Genomic DNA, 14213 nt, shown 5'->3' on the forward strand with positions numbered 1-14213 from the left:
TAGCCTAAAAACTGAGAAACTGTGGTAACTGCTAACTTGATACTTTTAAGCATATAGGCATGATCTATATTCATATAATTATATCCAACATAAACTGGTAAATGATGTAAATGAGTTAACAACCCCTCTATAGTCTTTGCCTGAATTTTACCCCTTTTTCTCCTCAGATTGCTTGTTCAAAGTGATTAGTAAACCAGCACATAGATTACCTTGTGGTTGAGATCAAAGGATAGGATATATCATGTCTTGCGGTTAAGAACAAAGGACATGGGTAACTGGATAAAGAAGATGTGGTTTTTTTATAAAATGGAATACTACTCAGGCATAAAGAATAAGAAATTAGAGTCATTCATAGGAAAATGGGTGCATATTGAGGATATACTCTTAAGTGAAATAAATAAGTCACACATGGGTAAATACTGAATAGTTTCTCTGGTGTGAAAAACTATAATTGTACATAAGGTCCTAATGGTATAATTGATAATGTGAAATAGGAAGAAAAGGGATAAACGTGTAGGGGATGTGGGAAGGGTAGGGGAAAGTAAATAAGGGAAAAGAAAAAAATATGAGAAAATCAAAAAATGGAAATAAAGCATTTGTAAATAGGGAAGGGAGGAGGGGGTGAAGGGAGGGCAGGGACAAGGGGAAAAATGAGAAACGAGACCTGTCATGTAAAGGTACAAGGTCCCAATGATGAATGTAACTGTACTGTGTACCTAAAATGTACCAATAAACTCAAGGAGAAAAAAAAGAACAAAGGACAGGACATGTTATGCTATGGCCCTAATCATGGGGATAGGAACTTTCTGCTGAATCCCTCTCCAAAAACTGGATTTTAATCTAACTTGCAATCTGCTTCTGTACCCTTGTGCTTGCTCAAAGATGAGATCATGACATTCTATTGTGTTTTTTTCCCTTTAAAAACTGGGCTTCCCTTCTGGATTGGTACCAAAGGGAGTTAGGAGTAGGAGGTCACCCTTTGGTTGCTAGCTATAAAGGAGTTTTAATTTGGACATATTTTGTGTTCTCATACTTTTTGCTGAAATGGCTATAACAGGAAATTGTATACAGTGAGTTCCCCCTTGAAAGAGAGGTTTTACCCTGAGGGAATTTAGGAAGGACAGGAGACAAAACAGCAATAACTGCAGAGAAATATAGTTAGAAACAAAGCTGAAATATAGTTAGATCTCTCAAGATTTGGGAAACCTGGAAAAGAGGACAGGAATGAACGAATGAAAAAGAAACAAAAATAATACTAAAGTGAACCAAAAAGACTAGCAACAATGTTCACTCACATGAAAATATAAAAACAATCAAGAAAGACAACTAAGGAAAGAGAGAAAAAGGACAGGCAAAACAAATTTAACAAAAAGTTAAAACCTAAACACCCCCCTCGGGGGAAAATACCTGACAGAAAAAGGAAAATGAAACAAACTAATACACAAATAGCAAAAGAAGAAAAAAGTTCCTCTGGTGCCCTCAGTTCTATGGTAGTGTCCAAGTCCAAGCCCAAATCTCTGCTGGGTAACCCTGCCAAGTCTGCAGTAGAATTAGTGCTAGATTTTGGGATGATCTTGACCTATGTATGTGGAGGCTGTGGCCAGTCTTTAGTCAGCAGCTTTCTGGATGGCCCACCTTCATCTCCTTACCCTGTTTGTCTATGCATTGCTCTCCCAGTTGCTGTGGCATCCTCAGACAGAGACAGCTTGAAGCTGCTCCCAGTCCCATGTACAACTAGAACCTCTAGGACCTTGCATAGCCTCTGTTCCACATCGCTGGCTCCTCTCAGGTGTTGCCCTTTTTGTCAGACTGCAGTGGCCTAAGGTTGCTTTCACTATTGGTCACAGGTCAAGACACAGTGCTGACTTGAAGGCCAAGGGTGCTTGTGCTGCTGATCATAGGGCAAGTGAGTGCTAATATCCCATTCTTTGTCCCTGTTGCCCAAGGCTGCTTGTGCTGCTAGATGCAGCTACATCCACCATCTGAGTGTTTCTCTCATGCTGATTGTATGGCAGGAGTGATCACATTGCTCCGCTAGCTATCCTCATTGCTGCTGAGGGTTCCTAACCTTGTTGTGCTAGAGGTTCTAGTTAACAGCTATGGAGTGCCACATAAAAAAATTAAAACCTGGTGGCCAGTAGGGAAAGGAGCACCTTCTTGGTTACTAGTTCCTGTGTGTCTTGGTAAAATGTGTTGCCAGGCTTCAGTGTCCTCTGTTTGCAGGAATGCAAAAGAGGCAGAGACCTCTTAGCCCAGATCTATCCTGTGTAGATTGAATTTGATGCACATTTATAGTCTCTCCATTTTGGGGGAACTTCCTAGGAGTGGCAGTTCCTGCTCTGGTTCCTGCTCTGCCTGAAGCTGGTAAACCCACAGGCAGCCCTGTGGACTACATAATCATTTTATAAAGTCCCATGCCTGTGTTTTGTTTGATCTACACGTCCCTTATTTCAGCTTGATTTTGGCATCAAGATGTATTGCCCTTCCTTTCTTCCAGTTAACTGTATTTTTATATTTTCTCTGAGTAGCTTCAATGTTGCTTCTTTTCTATTTAACCATGTTGAAACCAGTCTGATGTTGTAATTCTTGAAGACACCCTAGAACTGATCAGACATTTTTCAAAGCCATCCATTTTTTTAAATATTAGTTGAGCTTATTAATTTTCATAGTTTTAATCTTCAATCTAACTCTCAGCTGTGGGAGTCTAAGTTCAGATAAGTAGCACTATGATTTTGATATTTTTGTTAAATTCAATTTTTTTCTTTCTTTAAAAAAAACATTTCATAATAGAAAAAAAGAGTTTTTATACTGAGAACTAGATGTATTTATTTGGTACCAGGGATTGAACTCAGGACCTTGCGTTTGCAAGGCAGTGAGCTAAATCTGCGGGCCAAGAACTAGATTTCTTTGACCATACCCCTATCTAAGTCAGCCTCCTTTTGCCACTCATTAAGTTAGGCTAAGGAAACAACACATTGAAGAAACAAGTCCAGAGAACCAAAAGAATTCAGATAGCAAAGTAAGTAATGCAGGCAAGAGCTAGAACTGGAAATGAAGTTCTCATTAGCCCTTGCCCAAAGACCTCCAGGAGAGTTTTCAAAAAGCAAAAAGTTGTGAAGGACTGCAAGTTCAAAAATTAAGCAATGCCACTATAATAGTACACAGGATCCTAATGAGATAATTAATAATGTGAAATAGGAAGTAAAGGGCTAAAGGTATAGGGAAAGTGGGAAGGGTGGGGGAAAGGTAATAAGGGAGAGAAAAAAAATATGAGAAACTGAAAAAATGGAAATAAAGTGTTTGTAAATGGGGAGGGGAAGGGGGGTGAAGGGAGGGCAGGGGCAAGGGGAAAAATGAGCATCAAGACCTATTATGTAAAGGTACAGAATCCCAATGATGAATGTAACTGTATTGTATACATAGATTGTACCAATAAACTCAATTAAAACAAAATTAAGCAATGCCAGCAGGGTGTGGTGGCTCATGCCTCTAATCCCAGTACTGGGGAGGCAGAGGCCGGAAGATTGCCATGAGTTCAAGGCGAGCCTAAACTATATAATTAGTTCAAGGCCAGCCTGAACTACAAAGTAAGACCATCTCAAAAAACAAAACAAGACAAAAACAAAAACAAAAATTATGTAATGCCTTTACGGTAAAAAATTTGCTAGTATAAAATCATTTAGATTATTTGCACATAATGCTACTGAAAAGGAAACTTTTTGCTTAGTATATGCAGTTTCAGAAATTTTAGCTGGACTTGGGAAGAGAAAGACATTTGTAGTCATATCAGACTTGTTTCATGCATAATGTTTGCTGTCAAATTATGATGTTTCTAATTGAAACAACATGTAGTAATTTGGCCCCTAAATTCATTGTACTTAGTATTTTTCATTATATTCCAAATCTTCATCACACAATACAAATCAATGCAGCAGACTATATCAAATAAATAAAATTAGGAAGTCTTCCAGAATCTCAGTTTTATGAATTAACTTGATCCAGGGCAGAATCTTTGTGGAAAGAGATGCAATATGACAGCTAATTAAAACATGGAGCAATAATCAAAGATCCATATCTATAATGGAAATTCTATGCTATATCTTATTAATTTAATCTTCAGTGAAATTATTATGGAATGAAATAAAGACCTTTGAATCTTGAAAGATTATGTCCTGAGTTGATTACCAACTATTGAAATTAAACATTAATTTTGTATAAACTCAAGTTCTTTGTTTCCCAATATTAAAGAATAAACTTGAAAATAAAAGGAGGAATTTTGCAGTGTTTATTACAAATACTAGGAAGACAAAAAGCTCTGTGTAGATACCCACCAGAAGAGGAAAGATATTCAGTATGTTGTTTTGTCTCTCTGTGCGTGTGTGTGTGTGTGTGTGTGTGTGTGTGTGTGTGTGTGTTGGCTTTATACAGACGGGCAAAGCAATATCTTTTAAAGGAAATAGTTAAAAAGTTAAAAAAAGAAACTGGTTATTCTGTACTTTTAATGCCTTCTCCAGTTCCATTGCGGTCCAAGTCTGGTGTTTAGAAAGGGACTCTTAGCTTATTCTGTATTATAAGTTTCTTTCCTGGGAGAAAATGTTTTGTCTGTTTTTATCTTAATCTTTTATTCTTTTTTGTATTTATCTTTGTATCTGTAAGCTTTTTGATTAACCAGCAGGTTGAATTAGCTCTTTTATCTGACCCTATCCTTAGGTTGCTCTGTCTACTCATAATGCCTAAACTGAACTACTACAAAATGACTTTCTTTTTTTTTCCTCATTGAGTTTTTTTGGTACATTTTAGGTATACAGTACAGTTACATTCATTATTGGGATTTTGTGCCTTTACATGACAGGTCTTGGTTCTCATTTTTTCCCCTTGTCCCTGCCCTCCCTTCACCCCATCCTTCCCTCCTCCTTTACAAACAATTCATTTCCATTTTTAATTTTCTCATATTTTATCTTTTCCCTTATTATCTTTCCCCTACCCTTCCCACTTTCCCTACACCTTTAGCCCCTTTCTTCCTATTTCACATTGTCAATTATACAAAATGACTTTCATTAGACCAATTGAACTAAGGCCAGTAAAACTTATTTTTAATGATGTAGGAAAGTACTGCTCAGAAAATAGTAAATTTTTTAAAATGTAGCAATCCGATATACTCCAGTGTCATGAAATAATCAAACAAATACGTACATATATAAATATATGATGAAATATAATTATCTTATCTTATTTCACAAGTATATTGATCATCCACTAAATGCTAGGTACTCTGCCAGGTGCCCAGGATAAAAGAGTGAAATGTAAAGCACCTCATGCCCTCACAAGGCTGCCTGGCCATTTTGTCTTTGGCATTTGAGTGTTGCCAATTCTTTGTACTGAAAGTCTCAGCACACGTTTGCATTAAAAAAAAAACCAAATATAACTAATAATATGAAGACAGTTTTTCAAAGTATGAAATAATTTAAAAGCAGGATATTAAAACATATTAATCTCATTGGTTTTAATACGCCTTCATGAATGAATAATCTCTACATTTATAACAAAATATTAAAAATGGTTATGACTTAATTATAGGACTATGGATAAAATTAACTTTATTACACTTTAACAAAATTTTTAGAGTGGCATCGAGTGACTTATAAATGATGAAAAATATATTGATACAGGCCCATAAAACCTCAGGACAGGAGGAAAAAGGAAGACAGACAATTTGAAAAAGTAGTGATATAAATTGCTACGGAATTTAGCCATTCTGGCAAGTGAACTGCTAATTTGAAAATCAAAAGATTTATTGAGAGGAAACTTACCAGTCCTGGGCAGGCTCAGCTTCAGGACCTTTTAGGCATTGACAAGGAAAAAAAAAATCACCCTGAGGAAATTTTTTCAAATTCTGCAGATGGGAGAGAAGTGAGCAGGATTGCTACATAGCACAACAGTGTCATCTTTTGTCCAATGAGGTGGACCCCACCAACCGTGGAGGAATAAACATTTTCTTTTGTTTTTCTGTGGAGAATTCAAGGATCTTAGCTGGGTGTGACCTACGATTGGCAGGTTGTTGGTCTATTCCTGGGAGCCCAGTGAGGTCCTTACCAGTCTCTTAGCCTTTGTCTCCTGGAAATTATGTTCCCAATGCAGTTATTACCTGTGCACTAAGGAATGGAACGTATGATATCCAGAATCTGTTGTTCTACTGGCTCCTCTGCCTCTGCAGACCTGAGGTAAGACAAAAGAAGTAAAGATAGGTAGAAAGGAGACATGGGAATCTGGATTTAAACTTGGTACCTTTAAGGAAAACTGTAGTTTCAAAACACAGGTATTATTTAAACCCTTTTCCCTTTCAGGAAACTCATTCAAAAAATTCTTAAGGGTATAATAGAAACAATAAACCTGTAAATTGGGCTCTGGACCAATACTTTTCACTTGTAAATTGTGCTTCCTCCAACAGACTTCCATCCTCAAATAAGCAGTAATATTAGAGGACAACATATCTCAACTTCAAACTTGCATTTTGACAGCGTGACAGAGAGTAGGAATGCACATCCTAGATCATCAATCTTAAAGACACTCCCAAGGCCTCATAGTATACCCAGCTCATTTCTCTCAATATCTCATTTCTTTCATGTCTACACTCCATTTCTGAGTATATACTTTAAATCGCTGCCTACTAAATCCTTCCCATGCCTCTTACTGACCAGTTCTGATAATTCTTTTTCCACTGGGAAAGTCAGTGAGCATGCAATTTAATTCCATGCATAGATTGGGTTTAGACTCTGTAGTTCCACTTTGGGAACCTCCTTCAACCTTGTCCAGTAATAGACATGTGTTTAAGACCTGTACTAATACCTTGGATATTCTCCTCCCATGCACTTCAGGCTTTCCCATGTGGCACAATCACTGTCTTCTCAGCTCTCACTCTTCTGATCTTTCCTGGTGATATCAGTATTCATGGGGCTGGCTAGGCCACTACCTTTTGTCCTCTAGGATGTTCTCTTCCCCCTCCAAAGTCTTCTTGCTCACAGTCATGCCTTGGGTGTCAGGACACCTTCCTCACCCTCATCCCTGATGTCTAGTTTTGGTATCTCCTTCTCCTTGTCAGCAGCACTATCTTGTGTCCTTCCTGCTGTCTGTCTCAAACGACGCTGCATGGACAGCCTTCAATCTCATGAAGGGCTTTAGTCTACTGGCTGCATAGAAGTTATCACTATCTACCAGGTCCTTCTGTAACCAGTTTACCCAGAGCTTTGAACTCTCCTCCTTTCAAATACCTCTTATGCTTCCTCTCCTTTTCCCCAATCTCCTAGCAATACTGCTAAATGCACAAATTTTCTACACCCTTCACACCTGTATCTTCTCTCGTGTCTACATATAAGACCCTTTCAGCCGCACCAGCACTAATTCTTCTCATAATATTCACCAACATTTCCTTGTGAAAATGAAGAGATCAAACAAAGGCGCTCATCATCTATCAACAACACTAGACCTGCATTTGTAATCTCTGTAGGAAGAGATCTGATTTTACTTGGTAGTCAGGCCCTTCTGGATTCTATGCCCTTCCACTTTTTTCAGGAATCAGCTTTTGCATTTATGCTTTCTCCTGAATTACAATGTTCTCAATCTGTACTATATTATCCTATCATCCATAAACTGGGCCATCCAGAGTTTAGGAATTTATATTTCTGTAACTAATCTCTGCTTTGTTGCAGGTGAGACTTCAGAGGGTTACATTCCTTGAAGGGGAATTCTGAAAGTGGCTGATTCAAGAGCCAGGGGAACTATCAGGAAGGAAGCCTAACCTGGCTAGGATATAGGTCAGCCTGCAGTCTAGGCTGTAAAGTTTACAGCTGTGAACACGGGTAAGATGGACAATAAGACCTATATTCAGAGATGTCTGCAGATGTCAGTACAGATAGGCTAAGGTTTAGTCACCCAGGGAGTTCCAAGTCCTGAGAAAAATGAGAAAAACAAAAAATGCAAGTTACACAGACCACAGACCTGAGCAAGAAGGTTTGCATCACCCAGGAGAAAAGTCATCTTCACCCCAAGACATCATAGAGGACACTGCAGGCAAAATACGAATGTCATGTACAATTTCCCACATCAGCATGGACACTCAAATGCCATACAGACCTCTTATCTTGAAAAAGAATAGGAGAATGGGGTAGAAATCTAAATAACTGAGCATTTTCAGGAAAAGAAATTGACTATTATTTGAATGGACAGAATGATTGCATCAGATGGCACCAGATTAGACATAAATCCATTGGGCTTTTACCTCTTACTATTGAGTCCATGGAATAGACTCTCATGATGAAGATCAGATCAGTTAGCAAGAATAAATGATTCAATACGCCTATGGGGTCTGAAAGGCACAAGTGATTTTGTGGTGCCTGTATACCATCTCCACCAGCTACTCCTTCCTACAGTGTTATTAGTCCATATTAACAGGGGAATGAGGTATCTGCTTCCTCTTTTCTTTCAATGTAGGTCAATTTTAACCATCACAAACAGACCCAAAAACTGATGAAAGTTGTCCTGAAGTGAGCGAGTCCTCCTGGAGCTTATCATTGCCCTCTCCAAGCGATGCCAGGATGTATTGTACCTTACCAACACAGACCAACTTTCCAGGGACTGAAACCTGGATCCTAGGGTGAGAACTGGATATAGCCCTTTACAGTGCTGCAGAAAATCACAGAACCACATGACATAGTCACAATATATTCACAGTCATCCTTGTCCCTGGCATCTTAGTGCTAAACAGTAGGCCGACTTTGCATTTTTGGTGTTTTTTCCAGTCCCTTTTGAGAAGATTGCAGGTCTTCACTTCTCTCCTAGAATCCTCTACCACATAGCTGTGCTTCATCTCTTAGCCAAATCACTTTTCAGTCTTACATGAGATTTAAACAGGCAGGAAAGGAGAAAAGCCTCAGTGCTATATCAATAAATTTGATTGCTACAAGAATCCTTGTAAATGCACAGAGACATGTACGTGTGTGTGCTCACAAGGGTTCCTTCCATCTCAGGGGTGAACAGGGATTGGTACATTGTAGAGAACATAAGGGATGAGACAGGAAAATAGGCAGATGCTACAATATGAAAGGAGCATCATTAATTACTTTAAATTTTTTTTCTTACCAATTGTTTCAAGTCTAAAAATAGACTTTTATTAAGTAGTTTTAGGTTTACTGGAAAGTACAGATGATTTTTTTCCCACTAACTTTATTGGTACATTAAAAGTAATCAATACAGTTACATTTATCATTGGGATCTTATACCTTTACATGATATATCCTGGTTCTTGTTTTTTCCCCATATCCCTGCCCTCTCTTCACCCCCTTCACCCATCCCTATTTATAAAGGCTTTGTTTCCATTTTTTCCTTTTTTCACATTTTTTCTTTTCCCTTATTTCCTTTCCACTCCCCCTCCCATTTCATCTTTAGATATTTTTTTCCTATTTCACCCTCTCAATTATACCATTTGAACCTTATTTACACTTTTAGTTTTCATACCAGAGAAACTATTAGGTATTTACTCGAGTGTGTCCTATTTATTTCACTTAAGAATATAGCCTCAATGTGCATCCATTTAGCTATAAATGTTTCTAGTTTCTCATTCCTTATGGCTGAGTAGTACTCTGGTTTTATAGAAATACCACAACTTCTTTATCTAGTCTGCAGTTGATGGGCATTTGGTTCTTTCCAAGTTTTAGTTATTACAAACTGTGCCACTATAAACATAGTTGTGCATATATCACTGTGATATGATTCTTTTAATTTTTTTGGAAAGATACTCAGCAGAGGGATAGCTGGGTCAAATGGAACCTCTAATCCTAGTACTTTGAGGTATCTCTGTATTGATTTCCAGTGGTTGAACCAGTCCACTAAAAATGGAGAAAGGTTCATTTCTCCCCACAACCCTGCCAGCATTTGTTATTCATTGATTTATTGATAGCAGGCATTCTTTCTGGGGGTGAAGTGGAATCTCAGTGTTGTTTTCATCTGCACCTCTTGAATGACGAGTGATGTTGAACATTTTTTCATATATTTATTTGCTGCTTTTTGTTTGTTTGAGAAATGTCTCTTCATTTCAGATGCCTATTTTTGAATTGAATCTTTGTATTTGGATTTTTTTAGTTCTTTATATATTCTAGATAGTAGTCCTTTGTCTGAGGAGTGGCTCGTAAAATTTTTTTTCCCACATTGTAGGTTGTCTCTTAGCTCTGTTGGTGGCTTCCCTTGCATGGCAAAAACTTTTTAATACAATGAGATCCCAGTTGTTGATTCTTTGTGCAAGTTCTCCTGCTGCTGAGGATTTGTTCATAAAGTCTTCTCCTATGCCAATGTCTTTGAGAGTTCTACCTAACTTACTTTCCAGTAAGTATAGTTGTTTTTTTTTTTTTTGATATTTAGATCCTTAATCCACTTGGATTTTAGTTTAGTGCATGGTGAAAGATAGGGACCTAGATTTAATCATAAAAATCAATACATCAGTGGTATAGCACAAGGGCACAGCACAGTTAAGGGACAAGGAAGATCAAGGATGACTCAGACTTTGATATCAAGTGAATCTAAATGGACAAGAGAGAAGGGGGAAAGGTGTATTGGAGAGAGGAAGAGTTCAGTGCTAAAAATCTTAAGACTTAGATGTTTGTAGCCACTTCCAGTGACATTCAGGCTGCCTGGTATGAGTTTCAAGGGATAACTTTTTTTTTTTTGTACTGGGAATTAAACTCAGGACTTTGTGCTTGCCAGGCAGGCCTGCCACCACTGAGCTAAATCCCATGTACAAGGGAGGACTTTTGAACAATGGTACCACAGACAAGTTACAGGGCCCCAAGACTTGCTGATATGATAGGTTTCCAAAAGTAACACATTCCAGGGAAAACTCAGATGAAGCTAAAGTTTTCTGGGCCATCTTCCTGACAAAGATAATGTTATGGCTGTGTCTACATATTCCCCCCAAATCGTATGTAGTCATACGTGGGACTTTTCAGATGTGACTGTAATCCAGAGTTTGTGATGCTGGAATCAAATGTGTGATGCTGTCCAGAAAAATGAAGTAACTGGGAATAAATCTAATGAAAGAAACAAAATAACTCTACACTGAAAACTATAGCACTCTGAAAAAAGAGATCAAAGGGGACATAAGAAAATGCAAAGATATCCCCTGCTCCTGGATAGGAAGAATCAACATAGTGAAAATGGCTGTACTGCCAAAACTGATATACAGATTCAATGTAATCCCAACTGAAGTTCCAACAGTATATTGCACAGAACTAGAAAAAAAATAATCCAAAAATTCATTTGGAACCAGAAGAGACCTAGAATAGCAAAAGCCATCTTAGACAACAGAGACATGGCAGCGGGTATAACAATTCCCAATTTGAAACTATACTACAAAGCCCCTGTGAAAACAGCACGGTACTGGCAAAGAAACAGACCTGAGGATCAGCAGAACAGATTGGAAGACACAAAAACAACTTCTGATGTACTCAGCTACCTCTCCTTTGACAAAGGAGACAACCATCCCCACCGGAGGCAAAATAGCCTCTTTAATAAACAGTGTTAGAAAAACTGGATTTCAACCTGCCAAAAATTAAAAATAGACCCTTATCTTTCACCATGCACTAAATTTAAATCCAAGTGGATTAAAGATCTAAATATTAAAACAGAAACACTAAACTTGCTGAAAGATAAGTTAGGCAGAACTCTTGAAGACACTGGCAAAGGAAAAGACTTTATGAACAAATCCTCAGTAGCAAGGGAACTAGCAGAAAGAACCAATAACTGGGATCTCATCTTATTAAAAAGCTTCTGCACTGCAAAAGAAACTTATCAACTGAACTAAAAGACAACCTACAATGTGGGAAAAAATTTTTACTAGCTGCACCTCAAAGGACTCTTATCTAGAATATATAAATAATTCAAAAAAATCATCCCCCAATATAAAGACCCAATTCAAAAATGGGCATCTGAAATGAACAGACATTAATCACACAAAGAAGCAAAAACATCAAGTAAATATATGAAAAAACGTTCCACATCACTGGTCATTCAAGAGATGCAGATAAAAACAACACTGAGACTCCACCTCACCCCACAAAGAAAGGCTGCTATCAAACAATATGAAAATCAAACAATAGCAAACGTTGGCGGGGTTGTGGGGAGAAATGAACCCTTCTCCATTGTTGGTGGGAGTGCAGACTGGTGCAACCACTATGGAAATCAATATGGAGATACCTCAAAGAGCTGGGAATAGGGGTTCCATTTGATCCAGCCATCCCTCTGCTGGGTATCTTTCCAAAAGAATTAAAAGAATCATATCACAGTGATGTATGCACACCTATGTTTATAGCAGCAAATTTGTAATAGTTAAAACTTGGAAACAGCCCATGTGCCCATCAGTTATAGGCTGGATAAAGAAGATGTGTGTTTTCTATAAAATGGAATACTACTCGGCCATAAAGAATGAGAAATTAGAGTCATTCATAGAAAAATGGATAGATATTGAGGATATACTCCTAAGAGAAATAAATAAGTCACACATGTATAAATACCAGATAGTTTCTCTGGTATGAAAAACTATAATAGTACATAAGATCCTAATGAGATAATTGACAATGTGAATTGGGAAGAAAAGGGCTAAAGGTGTAGGGGAAGTGGGAAGGGTAGGGGAAAGGAAATAAGGGAAGAGAAAAAAATGAGAAAATGAAAAAAATGGAAATAAAGTATTTGTAAATAGGGAAGGGAGGAGGGGGTGAAGGGAAGACAGGGACAAGGGTAAAAATGAGAACCAAGACCTGTCATCTAAAGGTACAAGATCCCAGTGATGAATCACTTCCACAGTATGCCTGGAATGTTTAGAACATTTCCTGTGGCAAGCTAGTCGTGTGAGCCGTTCCCAACTAAGATTCAAGCTTATCGATGCACCCTCACCTTATGTAAATCCCCTGCTAGGTGTGGAGCCAAACGTCACTGCTGGATATTTCATTTCTGACTTAACTCTGACCATGAAAATAGTGGGCCATGCTCTTCCCAAGTGGTATATAGGATGAGGCACAGTATTTTCAGATATGGGCTGGATGTATTGCAGCATGAAATAGGGTGATCAAAACAGGTTTCTTAACATGGGATGCTGTATTATTTATCTATAGCTACATAATAAATTACCACCATACTTATGCCTATTCAATTATGACAACACACATTATTACTAAAGTATTACTAATAATTTCTGTGGGTCAGAAGTCATCTGTTTCAGGATACCTTATAGGTTTCAGTCAAGGTGCTGGCCAGGGCTGAAGATTCATCAAGATTTGAATGAGGAAGAATCCTTATTGAAGTTTATATGGTTACTGGCAGGATTCAGATTCTCAGGTGCTGTTCAACTGGGAGCCTCATTTACTTGCTTGCTATTAGTTGGAGGTTATCCATTTCTCTTTTCTATGTAAGAAATTTCAAACATAAAGTGGAGATGATACAGCATGCTGGGAATGTTTGAAACTACATTTTCTGGGGCAAGAACATGACTTGTGTGCTTGTTCTTGAGTCATCTGGCTCAACATGACTTGTTGAATAGGAGACAGAAAAAGAAAGAGAGACTTGGCTACAAGTTAACAGTTACAATTTTGGTAACCTAAATATGAAGTGATAGCCCATTAATTTTGTCCTGCTCTACTAGTTATTAGCAAGTACCTAGGAAAACCCACACTCGAAGGGAAACTGTTATAAATTCCAGGAGTTGGCCAGATGTACTCAGCTACCTCATCTTTGACAAAGGAGCTGATCATCCTCAGTGGAGGAAAGATAGCCTCTTTAATAAATGGTGTTGGAAAAACTGGATGTCAACCTGCCAAAGATTAAAATTAGACCCTTATCTCTCGCCATGCATTAAATTAAAATCTAAATGGATTAAAGATCTAAATATTAAAACAGAAACATTAAACTTGCTGGAAGGTAAGTTAGGCAGAACTCTTGAAGACAGTGGTATAGGAAAAGACTTTATGAACAAATCCTCAGTAGCACGGGAACTAGCAGATAGAATCAACAACTGGGATCTCATCTTACTAAAAAGCTTCTGTACTTCAAAAGAAACCATCAGCAGAACTAAGAGACAATCTACAATGTGGGAAAAAATTTTCACCAGCTGCTCCTCAGGCAAAGGACTATTATCAAGGATATATAAAGAACTCAAAACAATCAGCCCCTCCAAA

General features: G+C 38.0%; 1 protein-coding gene across 8 annotated transcripts in view; it reads right to left on the reverse strand.

The window, feature by feature from the left end:
• Alas2 (5'-aminolevulinate synthase 2) overlaps window positions 1-14213 on the reverse strand; it is a 129952-nt gene that overhangs the window by 72980 nt on the left and 42759 nt on the right. For 3 of the 8 annotated variants that reach the window (XM_033760128.1, XM_033760125.1, XM_010610106.2), the window contains exon 2: window positions 6146-6216. The exons of 3 other annotated variants lie outside the window; for them this stretch is intronic. The gene's annotated coding sequence lies outside the window, so the exon portion shown is untranslated. Of the gene's footprint in view, window positions 1-5810; window positions 5839-6145; window positions 6217-14213 lie in introns of all 8 variants that reach the window. 2 more of the 8 variants (XM_033760124.1, XM_010610105.2) reach the window with 1 other exon arrangement.

This window comes from Fukomys damarensis, unplaced genomic scaffold, assembly GCF_012274545.1.
Source record: "Fukomys damarensis isolate Sample0158 unplaced genomic scaffold, DMR_v1.0_HiC HiC_scaffold_39, whole genome shotgun sequence".
In the NCBI taxonomy this organism is placed as follows: domain Eukaryota; kingdom Metazoa; phylum Chordata; class Mammalia; order Rodentia; family Bathyergidae; genus Fukomys; species Fukomys damarensis.